At 45.3% G+C, this 17,298-nt stretch overlaps 1 long non-coding RNA gene across 1 annotated transcript in view; it reads left to right on the top strand.

Annotated features, from left to right (window-relative positions):
- LOC109503174 overlaps positions 1–17,041 on the top strand; it is a 40,837-nt gene extending 23,796 nt beyond the window's left edge. Inside the window, exons 2-3 of the long non-coding RNA XR_002745062.2 lie at positions 14,763–14,967; positions 16,756–17,041. This is a non-coding gene — a long non-coding RNA (uncharacterized LOC109503174). The remainder of the gene's footprint in view (positions 1–14,762; positions 14,968–16,755) is intronic.
- The last annotated feature ends 257 nt before the right edge of the window (positions 17,042–17,298 follow it).

Below are 17,298 nucleotides of genomic sequence, written 5' to 3'. Positions count from 1 at the left end.
TCCATGATAAAATCACATCCACCTTTGGGGGTAGCGAGGAGGCTAAAAATGAAAACATGCATGTAAAATATTGCCCTCACTTCCTTCTTCAAGTTATATTTTCAATTCATGAGTTTCCTTTCCTCCTCCTTCTTTTAAATTTCTGAGGGAAGTGAAAGAGGAGAGAGCCAGTCTGCAGAAAGGAAGGCCAAAGGATGATTTGGAAGTGACCTTGACGTATACAGGAAGGTCACTCACATGCACATATTTTTATGTTGACATGAACATGCAGAACGAGGGAACGGAAGGTGGGTGGCAAAGGTGACCTTTCCTACGGAGTTGTCTTTCAGCCTGTAGATTGTCAGTCTTGGATAAGCACCTATGAGTTCCTTCCCACTCTTGTCTCCTCTCCTTTCCTCTTCCCTGCTTTTGGGTCTTCTCTCTGCCTCTCTCCCCACCCATCCTGGCTGCTGTGAGCCAGAGGAACCCTTTGGTCTTCTGTAGAAGCAGGCTGCAGTTGAGGTTTCTCAGAGTGAAGCACTGATCACACACAGACCTCTCTCTTGTTAGTACTGGTGCAGAGAATTCCTCAGAGAATTATTATGCCAAAGGACTCTTTCCCCAGACAAGTCAGGAGGGAGAGTCAGGAGGTGAGGAAACATTGAACCCGTTCTACACATGAAAGGTTGCCTTTTTGAGTCTCCACAGACTCATATCATCAAGCAGCTGGAGGGATTTAGGCTAGACATCACAAAGAACATGTTAACAATGAGACTTAAAACCCTAGATCAGGGGCACAACAAATATTTCGCACTCCCTCTAACACAACGCATTCTCCAAAAACAGAAAAAGAGACCCTGTTTTGAGAGAATGGCCTTCCAGGATCACAGGGACAGGAGAGAGATGCTCTCAAGGCATTTTTTTTTCCCTTTCAAGTTTCATGAATTAGTTCAGATATGGCTGGGTCTAGTGGGAGCCCAGTGAGAGGGCTGCCTGAGCACTCAGGTGGGGATTTCGTTCCCTCTGAGCCCATCCTCATGCTGCCCAAGCCCCCATGTCCCCGGCCCCCTCCATGCATGAGGCCCAGACCCAGATTCACAGCATGGGTTCTCCCTCACTTGTGTTCTGCAAAGAACCTGCCTTTGTTCTGTTGCCCACTCCCAAGCTTTCTCTTCGAACAAAGAGGAAGTCCAGTTACAAACGTCCTCTTGCAAAGTAATTAAGCTCATGGCACGGGGGCCAGTGCTCCTCAGGGCTGGCCAACAGGGGAGGGTTAGAGTCCATAATAGGTCCGCCAGGAGGGACCTGCTGGTTCCCTCCCCTACTGGAGGTGATCCCACACATGGCTGTCCGAGTGGTGACATTGTGAGCACAGGGGACTTGGGATGTGTCCTGGGTTGTGCTGGCACAGTGCATGGAACCTCTCCTTCCTGGATGCATTGGTCACTGGGATGCTGCAGACTCACCCACATGTGGCAGTATGGGGTGCTTAAGGAAGGCCTCTGTTCACTCAGAACTTATGAATCAGCACATAAAAGAGAAGACCGGGTTGGCAGGAGCATGTGTTGGAGGAAGACGAAAAGAGAGGGATTGCTTAGTCTTTGTATAGTGTACGGGGACAGAAAGTACTCTTTCTTCACAGATGGCATTGACAGAGATTGCAACGAAAAGGATTTAAGTTAGAACTGAGCACTAGAATTTTCCAGGACCCGGACAAACACAGAGAAATGGGCTGGGTTGCTTTCCCGTGGATGTTCTCCAGAAAGGAATAAAGTATACATTTGAGAATCCTAGCTGGAGGCAGGGAGATGAACTCCCTGGCTGTGTACCATGCTTACCGGCAGTGATAGATTGGAGGTGGCCCAGGGCACAGGACTGTGGCATCTTCTAGATCTCTGTTATGAGTTAGGAGTATTTCAGAGATGTCTGATGTACCGATGGGTACAGAGATGTACCGGTGGGTACAACTAGGGCCCACAGAGAGGTTTTTGGGAGGAAGGCTTTGGCCAGAAGGAAGAACGTTTAATGACCAAAGCTGTAGAACAGTAGAAGGGGCTATTTCATTTATTTATTAGAGCTTATAATTCATTTTGGCGAAAAGGTTGTTTCATCAGGCCAGGATTTGCTCCCCAGATTATTCACGTGTCTTTTGAATACCTACTATTTACCAGGCCTGCACATACAAACACGAAAAAGACGTAGGCATTCTGTATTTGGGGAGTTTGTAGTATACTGGGAAGGCAGACACAGAAACAGACCAATTGCAATTTTGCGTGGTGAGGGTGATGTAGAAGCACTAAGTAAGAGCTGTAGAAATGCAGAGAAGGGAATAAAAAGTAGGTCTTCCTGGGGCAATAGGGGAAGGCTTCTTGAAAGAGGCAACTTTTCAGCTGGCAGCTGGTTTCCGATCCAATTCCATTCCCATCCAGTCCATCTAGGCTCACTGAACGTCTGCCATGTGCAAGGCGAAGAGAATGAACACAAATATACATGCACCAAAGAGCCATTCAGATGCCAGTTCATATCTGTGCCCTAAGAACTGTGTGGAGGACACACAGACAAACAAAACCTGGTCTTTAAGGAGCTTCCTGGATATGGTGTAGAAGTTGACTCAGAGAGAGGTGATGAATAGAGGGGAAGGGTGTCAGAGGGCAGCAGTAGAGAATTCATTTCTGTGGCTCATCTGACCTTTCCTGGGGTGGAGATGGTGTCTGATATGTGGCTGTCCAAGCAATGACATCATGACACAGGGGACAAAACATGGGGTCATCCTATCTCGTGCTCATAGTTCTGGGTGAGGTCTGCTGAATGCCAGCAGGAGACATGGACATGTTTCATTGTTTGCTTCTTGTCTGAGTGTGGCTAGGGGTAGGGAAGGCAAGAGTGCTGGGTGGAGGAAGACAGAGTCATCTCTTTTGCTCCTCCTGTGTTATCGGTACCACTGAGATAGCTGAAGAGCCCATGCATCTCCCAGAGCGTATTGATGTATCAACCAGGGCCCAGTCATGAGTCAAAACAACTGGCCTGACTTCTACCAGAGGCAATTTAGCCCAAACAATTGTTAAGCTCATTTGGCCTGTTGAGGAGATGTCAGGCCAAGATATTTGCCAAAAGGAGTCAGATTGGTTTCCGAGTTAATGTAGCACCAGCTACTGAAACAAACACAAAACTCAAAAATGTATTTTAGCTCAAATACAATATAATGTGTTTTTCTAGCTCTCATAAACCCACTATGGGTATTTCTGATCACCAGGTGATTCTCTTCTAGGCAGTGATTCAGGAGCCAAAGTTTCTTCCATTTGGTGGCTTGTAACCTCAGCATGTGGCATCCAAGTTTGCATACTCAACTGTACCAAGCCAGCAAAAGAAGAAAGACCATGGAGTAGGTGAGGTTCTCATGCACCGGGCCTAGAGGTGACACTTGGGCCCCTAGTCCATTGGCCCAGTCCATTGGGCCCCCAGTCCCTGGGTCCATGTGACCCAGGGGGACACATCTCACTGCCAAGGGAGCAGTTAGGGGAGTATGGTCTAGCTGTGTGCCCGGGAAGAGCAAATGAACAGGCAGTTTCAGCCACAGGTTCAGCAAGTCCTAGATGGGTTCGTCTTTCAGCGATCTTTCCAGTGAATGCTGGCTGAGCTTAGCTCACCCCACAGGTGTGTACAAGGAAAAGGAGCCAGAGAAGGTGGGGAAGACGCAGGGAGGAAGTGCCCTAAGAAATCACTATTTAGTTTTCACTTCCATGCAACAGTCTTGTGTTCCCATGGTGCTTTTGCTTTCAGAGAGCTTCCTCGTTTATTCCAGTCCTCTTCCTGGGAAGAAGAGGATGGTAGAGAAGATTCTTTCCACCTCTTTTCCCTTTTTTGTTTTCAATTAGTGAAGTGGTCCATGCTCACTGAAAGAAGAAAAAAAAACAGTAACAAAATTCAAAGAGTATGTATATTGGAAATATATTCCTCTCATTTTCTGCTTGTCTTTTGACCTTGCTTATGGCATCTTTTGCAACAAGTGTTTTATATTTTAATATTGTAAACTATATTAATTTTTCTTGTTTATTTCCCCTTCCCTCCTCCAAAGTCATAAACACATTCTCCCATATTTTCTTCCAGTACTTTCATGTGCATCTTGTTAAGGCTTTTAATCCATCTGGATTTTATTTTTGTGAACGACATGTCCTAAAAAATCTCATTTTATTTATTTATTTATTTATTTATTTATTTTTAACCAAATGATGAGCTAATTGTCTTTTTCCAGTTATTTGAAATGATACTTTTATCATACCCTAATTTCTTCGTATACATGATGTATTAGTTTCTTCTTGTTGTTGTCATGAACGACCCAAACTTGGTGGCTTAAAACAATACAACTTTAGTATCTCACAATTCTAGAGATCAGCATGTGTAATAGCTTCTTGGGGCTGAAGTCAAGTTATTGGCAGGGCGGCATTACCTCTGGAGATTCTAGGGAGAACCTGTTTCCTTACCTCTTCCAGCTGCCCACATTCCTTGGTTCGTGGCCCCCTTCCATTTTAAAGTCAGCAATGTCCAGTAAAGTCTTTCTCTTGCTGGTTACTCTGAAACTCACTCTCATGATGCCCTCTTTCACTTTTAAGGACACCCGTCATTAGATTGTGCCCCTACCTATATAATCCAGGATCATCTCCTCCCTTCATTTGAGGTCAGCTGATTGATTCCATTTGCGATCTAAATTTCCCTGTCATGTGTTATGTGCTAAGTCTTGTCTCCCTGTAATTTACCTGTTGATGTCCTCACCCTGAGTGTGGCTCAGGGTGTCAGAATGTGACTGTATCTGGAGATGGGGTCTTTAGAGAAGTGACTAAGCTTATTTAATGAGGTCATTTGGGTGGGCCCTAATATAATCTGCCTGGTGTCAAAAGCAGGAAACTTGGACATAGAATGAAGCATGGGGGATGCATGAGTATGGGAGGAAAGACAACGTGAAAAGGCAGTATGGGGTGGCATCCATAGGCCAAAGAGAGAGGCCTTAGGGAAGACCTGGCATCTTGATCTTGAACTTTCAGCCCCCAGAACTGTGAGGAAATAGATTTCTGTTTTATAAGCCATCTAGTCTGTGGTGCTTTGTTATGGCCACCCTGGCAAACGAATACACCATTTAACACAGCATATTCACAGACTCTGGAGAGAAAGACACAGCGAGGGTGGGGAAGGCATCTTTGGAAGACCATTATGCTTCCAACCACACAGTTGATTTGTAGGCTTTCTATTCTGTTGCGCTGATCTCTTCATTTATTCCTGAGCTAATACCGTACTTTAAAAATGACTGGGGTATTATAATAATTTTATCCAGTGGGGAGAATTTCCTTTGTGTACTCTGTTTTCATTTACTCGATATTTTCTCGATTGTTCTTGTGCACTTGTCCTTCCATATCAATTTTAGAATCATCTTGCCAAGTTTCCTGAAAATTGTAATTGCATTAAATTTGCAGGTAAATCTGGGACAACTGATATCTTCACACAAACACAATATTTTCCATTTAACTAGATATTCTGTATGCTTTTCTTCATAATGTTCTTTCACATTCCCTGGCAGTAAAATTTTCAGCGGTGCTTTATAATTTTCAGTGATATTGGGAATAAGTCAGCTCTTCCTCTTGTACAGAAGGAAAACAGGCCTAGAAAGGGGAGGGACGTATCTAAGACCACACGGGACCAGGAAACAAGCTCTAATAGAATACGAGCCTATGATTCCCAATACCCACTGCCCTATCTTTGGCCTCATGGAGCCTTTAGACCAGCTTCCATTAGATCCAGGGTGTAGTGTTCTGTTTTCGGTCAATGCTCATATGTCCATTCGAAGAGTACTGGGCTGAGTCTGGGAACCGACTGCCTTTGAGCTTGGGATGGTTGAGAGGTCATGTAAGAGTCCCTCCTATTTCACAGATGGAAGCATTATAGGGTAGAGAGTGGGTGAGGAGAAGTTTGAGGAGCAAGCAAGGGAGCATCTGTAGAATCACTTACTTCTTAACCCTGGCCCATTAAGCAACTATCATCAGGGAAGGAGTGTGAGCTCATAAAAAGTAATAACAAATACAGCTCTTATTCACAATTCATACGAAATAAAAATCCAACTCCTGCTCACTAGGGAGCAGTAAATAGGTCCCAGAACGCCTTGTTAGAATGACTAAAGAGATTAAGGATGATGAAAGAGAAATGTTAGGTTAATTTGACCTTGGAGGAGACTGTGTACTATGTTCCAGCAATATCAAGGGTCAGGAAAGGCAGAGGGAAGTGATGAAAGACTGTGTCTCTCTCAGGTTGCCAAGGTTACCTCCCCTACATGGCTCCAGCTGCAGAAGCATCAGGTAGCAGAGGTGAGCTTGACCTTGACCTTGACCATCTACCTGGACACCCTTGGGATGCCTCTCAGTAGCTACCTGGTTTGGACTCCCCCAGCTTCTCCCATAGCCTTAAGCAGGGGTCACGATCCACTGGCTACACTCAAGGATACTGAATTTGCAAATACTTTGGGGATTTTCCAAGTATTTTTCAGCAGCTGCATTCTCTAAATGGCTGATGTCTAAGAAATTGGGGAATATTGCATATTCCCAAACAACACGGGGCTTTTGAGGTCCCAATTCTAATTTGTATCTCAAGGCCTCAATTTCACAAACCAGGAAATGGAAGTGTGAGAAGGAAGTTACTTGAGTCAGCATTGTCCATTAATTCTAGAAGTCTTAGAGCCTGGGGCTTCAGAATAGTTCACATTTCAGGGGGTGGCCCTTCCCTCTGCTCCCTCGAGGTTGATGGGTTGGATTATGAGCCATAGAAACAATAGAGACTTATATGTCAATAGTAGTAAGGGTGTATGCTTAGGGGAAGGGATGTACAGGAAAAAGGGATAAGATCCTTTGTTTGTCCCAGAGGCAGAAGAGTGCTGCTCCCTCACTGACAAAGAGGAAGTGTCCTAACAGGAAACTGAGTATTAAATCCATCTGTCCATACATTCATCCGTCCATCCATCCACCCACCCACCCATCCATCCATCCACCCAGGATATCTATGCATGCCGCACATGAGTAGTGTTCGAAGAGTTGTGAAATGCCCTGAAGATAAATCTGGAATTAATCCTAGGGTCCTTGAGGAACCATTGAAGATTCTGGGACAAGGGAATGGCTGGATGCAGGAAGTTGTTCAGGGACAGTGGGGCAACTTAAAGAGGCCAGATGTGGTCCTCCCTCAGGTATCCCAGGTGAATTTGAATGCATCTCTTTTCTGGTTGGGCTACTGAGCCACCTTTGGGTTAGAAGAGTGGGAAAATTGGCTGGAAGCCTGAGAGAGAAAGTTATCTGATGTGATATGTTCAGTGGACTTGTTCGGGGAATATTCAGTTCAACAGATATTTGCTGTGTACACTCTCCTTAATTTTTCCAGTAACTTTTCTTCCACCTTTCCGCCCAAGGGGCCCTGTGCTCTCTGGCAGGGCTGCTAGAGCAGACAGGGCTGGGTATTTGTGCACGTTTTAAGCCAGTCCGGCAAACTCAGCAGTCTGGTCTATGGAAGGGGTTTGGAAGTTGAGGTTACGTTGTGTATGTAGAGAAGAGGGGACAGTGCAGATAGGGGTCTGCTGGGGAATAGGCACCAAGAACCAACATGAGGGGTGGTGGGAAAAGTGACCTGCTTCCTCTGTCTTCAATTAAACAGTCGCCTGCCCACGCCTCCGTGTGGGGAACCCTACAGAGCACACTGCCGATCTCTGCCTTCCAGAGGATTATGGTAAGGGGTAGAGGAAGGAGCGAGAGATTTAGAGTCACACGGATCTACTTACCAGCTGTGTGACCTGAGCTCAGCTTGCCTCAAGCTCTCTGAGCCTCAGTTTCTTAACTGGAAAACAAGGATCAGCGTATCACCTGACTCGCGGGATTATTTTGAGAACTAAACACAATAACGTATATGAGAATGACTTTGTAGAAGGTCTGTCGCTGCTAAAAGATGGAATCCAAATAGTAACAAGAAGTTTCCAATGTAATTGCCATCGCCCTTGAACGCAAGCGCCCCCCTTCTGAAAACCTTCTGCGTTGTTACATCTGGAGGGGCTAACGTCAGGCCCATCGGCACTTACCCGTGAGGGCTGTGTTCTCAGCCAGAGCGCAAATCCACAAGCGCATGCATGAGGCACGCTGCCTTTTCGGGAACGAACACAGGTTTTTGGTTTTGTTGTCGACATTTCACAACCTTGTATCGGTTTGTCAAATACAACTGGTTGTGCCATTGCATCTAACTGACCTTCTCATTTCTGCTTGGTTGTTTGTTGGTGTGTGTGGTTTTGTTTTCTTTCGTTTTGTGAATCAAATCTAGAGGCATAACACACTGCTTCAAATGGCTGGAGGAAGGAGAAACCGGGGAGGGAATGTGGCCCCGAGTTGAACCTAACGAGATGAGGAGCAGAAGCCCACAACTTTCTGGAAATGTGGTGGCCACCTTCCACCCTCCCCTTGCCTGGAAGGAAAGCCCCGCTGCTCGTCAGTGGTTAGCACTGGCCTTTTAGTTGGCCCTGGGGACAAACTGCCACTTGAAGAGCGGCAGGGCCAGGGACAGAATCATGTCCCAGTGTCCAGACACGGGAACACTGGCGGCTGGGAGGGTAAGCAGGGAGAAGTATTTTTCCTGGCACCAGGTCCTGCTCCTGGGGGAATGAAGCATGTGAAAATTGTCTGTTTAGTTACAGCTTTTCCTGTTCAGCAACTGATAATCTCCCTTTCTGTTGAAGGCATGGACTCAGTTAATGCTGAGGCTTTTTGCCTGTTAAATTGTCAAAATGCAGCACGACAACCCCTTTGCTGGTGACGGATATTTATTTCAAGTCCTAAATCAGTTTCTGTCTTTCTTTCTCTTTCTCTTACCGCTTTTCCCCTCCTGGTGCACTCCTCCCCTGTGGAACTTGGGAAAATCCAATTTCCTTCCTGCCTTAATCTCTCTCCAGCATTTGCACTGGCTCTGCTCTGCCCGCACCTGCTCCTTCCAGCTGTGAGATTCCTTTTGGTAAAATACTTTGTGTCCTGCCAAGTTGTCGATAGACAAGACCCCCATGGCTGCTTCCTGGCTCTCTTAATGAACACAGTTGTTCTGTTCCCCCAGGTCCCCAGGAGCTCCCTGCTTCCATCTATTAGCCTGCGGTGGTTTCCACATTTAGAGTGAGACCCCTGTCCTGGGCCCCCAAGAGCTTGCTCTTGACTGAGGCAAGAATTTGAAATCTAGCACTCCCTGCGCTGGTACTAAGTGCTTTGAGCTTTACAGCCCTAACTCCTGTATCACAGGAATGTCAGGCTAAGCAGAGAGACTCCAGGGCTGCTGTCTCCCCAGCCTTGGGGCTACACTATCATTATTAATGACAGCAATCACCATCCAGAACTCAGGTCATAAATAATAAGTGTCTTTCAGCAGTCACAAGAATGGCTGCAAACATTCATCATCTGCACACCTCTCAAAATAGCCATGGGAATGAACAGCAGAACTGTTATGGCCAATTTCTATCACTATGTCAATGCTAACAACTTAGTTTTATTTAAACGTCCACAGCAGCGTGAACTTGAGACAGTAACAGACGTCCTCCAAAATGAGGATTCTATAGCTTAATAAGTTTGGAAAGCTCTTTGTTAGAACAAAAATAAATAGATTTCTTTATAGAAAGACTTCTAGGAGTCGTTAATATTCTAATGTGCACGGAAATCTCAAGAGAGGTAAGTTGTGTTCCCCCGAAGTATGGGGCCTTAGCATTTTTCTCTCTCGGCCCATCATATCACATGTTGCAGAACACTAATGGACAATGTGCCGGAAATATTTAACAACTGGCTTTCCAGGAGTGGTGGGGGGAGCCCTGCTTAGTAATGTCTGCTGATTTCTGTGAGCTAAATACTCCCACCAGAGCCGATTTTAAGCTACTGACATGAAACCACGAGTTTGGATGAGGCGCACACAAGCAGCTCTCTGAGCTGGTGCGAGCTGGCTCAAGCCATTCCCCTCTTTCCGTTGAGAATGCGGACGTGTGAAAAACCCAGTGGATGCGACTGGTGTTGGTCTCCTTGGCAAAGCAGGAAGAGAAGGTGAAAGGAAAGACCCAGTCCACTGAATGTTTGCTCACTTCTCTAATCAATGATCAGAATGGACCTTCTCTGCTTGATGGATGTCCGATTCTCCGGTGTAGTTTCCTGGCCATTTGCACGGACACTAGGAGCCACTCTAGGGCAGATCTATCTTTGCTACAACTTCACTGGTCTCTTGTCTGCCCCGGGGATAAACGCGTTAGTGCCCGTCCACTCTCTGGACAGCTCTGTGACTTCCTCTTCAGTTGGAGTCAGAAAAACTTTCCTGACCGACTTCCCTGCTGATACGGGGAGAACTTCCTGTGACCTCTCCCAGGAGGTCGGACAGTATTGTTGGACGGTATTCACATAGGTCATCTGATAACATGAAGGCAGTAAATTAGATTTGTGCTAGATTTGTATCTCAGCAGCATTTGGCATAGTGGAGCACTTTCGTCTTTTTAAGACGTTTTCTTCTCCTAGATTCTAAGATGATGCACTCTCTCCTGGTTCTTCTCCTGCCTCTCCGGCCACTTCCGACTTGTTGGCTTCTTCGCTTGCCATCTAAATGCTTGGGTTCTTCCATCCTGGGTTCTCCTCCCCTCACTCCCCTCCTTTGTCCTCTCTCAGATGATCTTATCCATTCTCATGGATTTAAATAATACTACCATTAATCTGCTAACTCCCCAATTACAACCTGAAGCCAGACATTTTCTCTGAGGTCCAGATTTAGATAACCAAGAACCTACTCGGCATCTCTATCTGAATGTCTTAGAAATTTCTCAACTTTAACTTGTATGAGAAGGAATTCGATGTCCTCTCCACCCTCTTTCTCCCTCAGCCTTCTTTATCTCAATAAATAGCATTTCCTTCCATCTAGTTGCCTGAGCCTGAAATCTAGGAATCATTCTTGATTCAACTTTTGTTCTTTTCCCCTGTATCCAATCTAACAGTCTTGAAGGAATGAATTTCATTCTACTTTTTCCTTTTATCCTGAAGGTCATTGACTTATATTATACTCGAACTCTGAAACCATTTACTGGGTCCATATTCTATTGCTTTGATTTACCAAGAAGAAAGACCTTGGAGAGGTGTTTCAGCTTAATTACTCTTAATTAGATTTTCTTTCAATCCTTCTCCAGACCAGTAGGCCATCAAGTTCCGCCAGGTGTCTCCCTTGTCTATTATATCCCAAATGGGCATCTCCTGGGGCCCCTGGGTGGCTCAGTTGGTTAAGCGTCCGACTTCGGCTCAGGTCATGATCTCATGGTTCGTGAGTTCGAGCCCCGCATCAGGCTTTGTGCTGACAGCTCAGAGCCTGGAGCCTGTTTCGGATTCTGTGTCTCCCTCTCTCTCTGACCCTCCCCCCGTTCATGCTCTGTCTCTCCCTGCCTCAAAAATAAATAAACGTTAAAAATAAAATAAAAAATAAAATAAAAAAAAACAAATGGGCATCTCCTTGTTCAACAGATCCAAGTAAGCTTGTGCTCCCTCCACATTTTCTTTTTTTTTTTAAAGCTTATTTATTTATTTTGAGATAGAGAGAGAGTGTGAGCAGAGGAGTGGCAGAGAGATGAGAGAGAGAGAGAGAGAGAGAGAGAATCCCAAGAAGGCTCCCCGCCACCAGTGCAGAACCTGATGTGGGGCTTGAACTCACGAGCTGTGAAAACATGAACTGAGATGACATCAAGAGTTGCACGCTTAACTGACTGAGTCACTCAGGTGCCCCCACATTTTCTTTGTATTCAGTTATTGTCCTGTGGCCTTTGTCATCCCATGCCAACCCTTACTCCCAAACATAGGTGGGGGGGATCCAGTGGGACAAGGCACCATGGGGAAATTCAGATAAATGAGGTATACCATTCAAGAAATACTGGTGGCTTATTCTTTCTTTTGTGACTGTATCTCTAGGGTGATTTTGGTTTAATGGTAATTTCCTGTGGATCCTAGTCTTACTTTTGGAAAGTAGGGAATGCCAAGGAATCTCCCCCCATATTAAGATAGAGAACTAAGACTCAAGTTGTGACTGGACAGACTCAAGACCATACAGGCAAATGACAGAGCCACGGAGTTCCTCTGGCCTCATTTCTAGGAGGTAGAAATATGGACCAAAGCTCAAGTTTCCCGAGATCATTGCTGTGTTGGGGGACGGGCATAAGAAAGGGCATAGCCAGGTTCTATGCTTGTACAGATTGGGGGACCCTCTTTAAGAAAAATAATACAAAATTCCATACACAAGTGAACATTTAGTTGGAACAAGAAAAGAAATCACAACACATTACACATCCAAAAATGTTTATAAAATACCATGAGTTCCACAGTATCCAGGAAATAACAGTTTGGGGCGCCTGGGTGGCTCAGTCGGTTGAGTGTCCGACTTTGGCCCAGGTCATGATCTCGTGGTCTGTGAGTTCAAGCCCCGCATCAGGCTCTGTGCTGACAGCTCAGAGCCTGGAGCCTGTTTTGGATTCTGTGTCTCCCTCTCTCTCTCTCTGCCCCTCCCCTGTTCATGCTCTGTCTCTCTCTGTCTCAAAAATAAATAAAACATTAAAAAAATTAAAAAAAAGAAAATAACAATTTCACAAAGATAATGTAGTCTTTTTTTTTTTACATTGATTACAATTAACTTCTTTATTATTGGTCATTTGTACATTTTCTGTCAGTTTGATAACTTGCTGTTGGTGATGCCATGTAAGTTTTAGGGTTTTCAAATCCTACATTTGGGGACATCTCAATCACTTTTCTCTCATATATGAGCTGTAAGATTTAAGGTATTTCAAGTTTTCTTTCTTTGTTGAGATTAAAAAATTATATTTGTGGTAAAACACAGATAACATAAAATTTACCATCTTAAACCATTTTTTAAGTGTACCGCTCAAGAGTGTTACATGCAATGACCTTATTGTGCAAACGATTTCAGAACTTATTTCGGCTAGCAAAACTGAAACTCTATATCCGTTAAATAACAACTCTCCTTCCCCGGCCCCAGGTAACCATTATTCTACTTTCCATCTCTGTGAATCTGACTCTACTCTGTACCTCGTCTACGTGAAATCATATAGTATTTGTCTTTCTGTTACTGGCTTATTTCACTTAGCCTAATGTTCTCAAGGTTCATCCATGTTGTAGCAGGTGTCAGAATTTCTTCCCTCTTTAAGGCTGAAAAATATTCCATCGTATGTATATAGCACACGTTTTTTACCCATTCACCCACTGATGGACAGTTGGGTTGCCTCTACTCATTGGCTATTGTGAATGATGCTGCTATGAATCGCTAGATACTATGTTAATTTATTTTAAACTTTTGAAGAACCACCATTTATAACTTGAAATTTTTCATAGCACCTATTTCCACCAATGGCACACAAGGGTTCCAATTTTTCCACATCCTTGCTGGTGCTTGTTATCTATCTATCTATCTATCTTTCATCTGTCTATCATCTATCTGAGAGTAGCCATCCTACGGGCATGAGGTGGTATCTCAGTGTGGTTTACATTTGTTTTTTCCCTCATGATGAGCAAAGATGAGCCTCTTTTCATGTGCTTATTGGCCATCTGTATTATCTTTTTTTGGAGAAATGTCTATTCAAGTCTTTGCCCATTTTTCAATGGTGTTGTTTTGTTGTTGGTATTGGTCAAGCTTTCTTGAGCAGTGACTAATTTTAAATGCCTCTTGAATTGATTGCACTCATTGACCAATTTGCCTTTCATGGTGTTTTGGTAGTAGCATCTTATGAGTTTTGTTATTTTTTAATGCCAAGGTAATCAGCAAGAAATGAGACTCTTTTTTCTAATATGTCCATATAATTTTCTTCTCTTTTAAAATTGAACTACCTAATGGCAAAAGAGCCTATTCATTACTCCTTATTTAAAATGTATCTCTGTTGACTCTTAAAAACTGAGAACAAACTGAGGGTTGATGGGGGGTGGGTATTGAGGAGGGCACCTTTTGGGATGAGCACTGGGTGTTGTATGGAAACCAATTTGACAATAAATTTCATATATTAAAAAAATAAATAAATAAAATGTATCTCTGTTAATGAATGGCTGCTTTGGAAATAATCAAAAACCTTTTGTTATAATTCAGTTGTGGATGACAGACTAATCTCTTGATTTCTTATAGAAATCTATGACAACTAATTTTATTGTGTAAGATGTTTATAGTTGTTTTTTTTTTTTTTAATGTTTATTTATTTGGAGAGGGGAGGGGCAAAGAGAGAGGGAGAGAGAATCCCAAGCCTGACGTGGGGCTCTATCCCACGGATCATGAGATTTCATGACCTAAGCTGAAATCAAGAGTGAGTCGCTCAACTGATTGAGCCACCCAGGCACCCCTGAAGATTTTTATAGTTGTAAACATAGAGTTACCAAGTGTACTCCATGTAAGAGAGTACTTCCATTTTGCCTAGGGACTGATGGGAACTGGATCCTCCACTTACAATTCTATGCTTCTGATGACAGAATCATTTTTCATAGCCTAGCTTCTGGCTCCTTATATTTCAAACCTTAATTCTTCAACATTGTGCTGATACTTCCAATTCTAGTGCCATAAGATACGTTTATATCATCATAGGCCCTCTGGCCTGGCACCTTTATGCCATGACACTGGGTGAACAAGAGGGTTTCTGGAAGCCATTCCTACAGCAGGACAGGAGACACTGTGAACCACAAAAATATCCCACTAACCCCCAAACTAAATGTACCCTAAATTCAATTCTCTTTTAGCTAAATCTTCCTAATACCAACACCACCTGATATCAGAGGATGTGTGACTGCAACGAAGTCAGAAAGGAAAGAGACAGTGGTCTTAACTGATGATGGTTCATACACCCTTCTTTTGCAAATTTTGTTCAAAGAAAAGAAAAGAAAAGAAAAGTCTACCACGTGAACCATCTCTGGGATTCTTTCCAGGACCTTGAAACCGGCCTGTGTAAGTGAGGGTCCGAGCTTAACCTTCACGAGCGTCAGGGTAATCTGGTCTGGATGGGGGATGCGTGGCCAATCTGCATCTGGAGGACCCAGGGTCCCAGTTCGGGACCCAGCACATTTCCCAGTCTCCCCTCCCTCCCTCTTTAATCACACACCATACGCCCTGCGTTTCTGGAATGGTCCATCTTGGCCGGGGCCTACAGATTTCCTGGTAAGATGTCAGCAAGCTGTGATATTGTTATTTTACTACCCCACCATTCTTCACCTGCAACAAATGTCCCCTTAATTGCTTCAGCATGAGCCCCGGCTGACATCCCCCATTCCTAAGGGTCTCTCAGTCCCAACCTCACAGTAAACTCAAGACGTCCAAACGGGGCCGCCAGACGTGGCAGCTGGAATCCAGACATCACGGCCTATCGGAGCAATTAGCTGAGCTCCCATCCCGGGCTGGCCTCATTAGGGCTGTCCAGATGTCCACTGCTAGAGCAGTCTTCCGTCCCTGGGGGCGGGCTGTCTCCCCAGGTGAGGCCACACTGGTGTCTGCGGGAGGCATGGCAGAGCTCAGAGAGCCCTTCCTCATCGTCAGGGCTGCTAATCGAAGCGGAGTGGGAATCGCAGAGGCACTGGCTGTGGCTGTCGGTCCCCCGGGCTCTCCGTTTCCCATGCATAATCACCGTCTGCACAGAGCCCTCCCCGTCTGGGGGCAAGCCCAGCTGCCACAGCTCAATCGACGGTGAAGGGTGTTCAGGCCCAGTCATGCTGTTCATCCGCTGCTCGGCTCCCACCATGACTAAACGGGAACATCTGGAAAAGGGCAGGGCAGGGCTGGGGCGAAGAGGCTAAGGGCAGGGGAGGATTAAAACTGCTCCGTCTTTATGGGAAGATTTTCTCTGGTAACGTGGTGCCTTTTCTTTCCCACGTGGTGGGAGGTGGGGAAAAGAGAATTTCATCCTAGAACAACCTGACAGGGGGCCCAGCCAGCGTATCTGTCATTGTAAGGCCAGCAGCGGATGGTTCTCATCGTAGTCAACGTGAATGGCGCCCCCTGGGGTTTTGGGGCGCATGACATGTGTGGTCCTGATGCACCAGCCCTGCCAGTTAGCCACAGACTGAACCGTGAGCCTTGGCTTAGCTTGGCTGTTCTCAGAAGCAGAGCCTGAGAGAAGGATTTGGACACAAGTCCTTTATTTGGGAGGCGATATCAGGAAGCACCGGGGAGGGAGCGTGAAAACGAAGTGGGGAAGGGAAGGAAGAAAGCTGGGTTAGCGAGGAGGTTGGCTCACATGACCAACCATCTTGTTTGCCAAAAACTGAGGGGTTCATGGCACTTGCAGTGCTAAACAGGGAACGTCTCAGGAAAACTGGGAGAGGTTGGTCACCCTAGCTGTGTTAGTCAGTAGGTTCCTGGTGCAGGCAACTGGGCCCGATCAATTTCATGGGGGGATGTGTCCACCTGGATGACTGTGTAGACCATGACTTCAAACTGTCCCACTGAGAACAGAGAAGGGCAAAGAAGCTGGCATATTTATCCATTAACTCCTGTCTGTCGTTGGTTGAGGGCTGCTCCCAAAGCTGTGGATCTGTGATAACTCTGGCCTGCTTGCCCTGAAACAGGTATGATGCTATGACCAGAGGAAAAAAAAAAGAAGCCAGACATGAATACAATACAGATCCTGTCTTCAAACAGCCTGGGTGTAACAAGAAAGTAATATTAGGGGTGAAGAGGTCCTCTCTGAAATGTGCTCTCTCCCATTGACCTTTATTCTCTGCGGGTGTCGTTCCACCACAGATCTCCATTCCTGTCCCATCAAGATTCTTCGGCCCTTAACTCCCTACACTCCTGGGAAGCCTGCCTTGAAGGGAACGGATGCAGCATGAGGTGCGCCAGCAGACGGAGAAAGGGGGCCACATGCATAGCCTGTAGAAGCTGGAAAAGGCAAGGAAAAAGATTCTCCCCTAGAGCCTCCGGGAAGCAGCACGGCCCTCTTGACACCTTGATCTTAGCCCGGGGAGACCTGTGTTGGCCTTCTACCTTTGGGAGCTGTAAAATAATAAATCTGCATTGTTTCAAGCTACTAAGTTTGTGGGTGATTTGTTCTAGCAGCCACAGGACATTGGTACAGGCTCTGGCCCTCTTAAAAAGCTCGCTTTGCTCTATTTCACTCACTGGTGCTTCCAAGTAAGATTTCTTTTAAACCTGAAGTTCCAGGGCTAAAAATCTGAAAGCAATGAATCCAGCCAGTGCAGTCCCTTCCTTATCAGAGTTGACAGTTTTGTGGAGGGGAATTGAGAATCAAAAAGGCATGTGTAGTGGGCTAAAGAAGTTTCTAGG

This window comes from Felis catus, chromosome C1, assembly GCF_018350175.1.
Source record: "Felis catus isolate Fca126 chromosome C1, F.catus_Fca126_mat1.0, whole genome shotgun sequence".
Classification (NCBI taxonomy): domain Eukaryota; kingdom Metazoa; phylum Chordata; class Mammalia; order Carnivora; family Felidae; genus Felis; species Felis catus.
The sequence above is the reverse complement of the archived record's forward strand: the minus strand, read 5'-3'. Positions and strand labels throughout refer to the sequence as shown.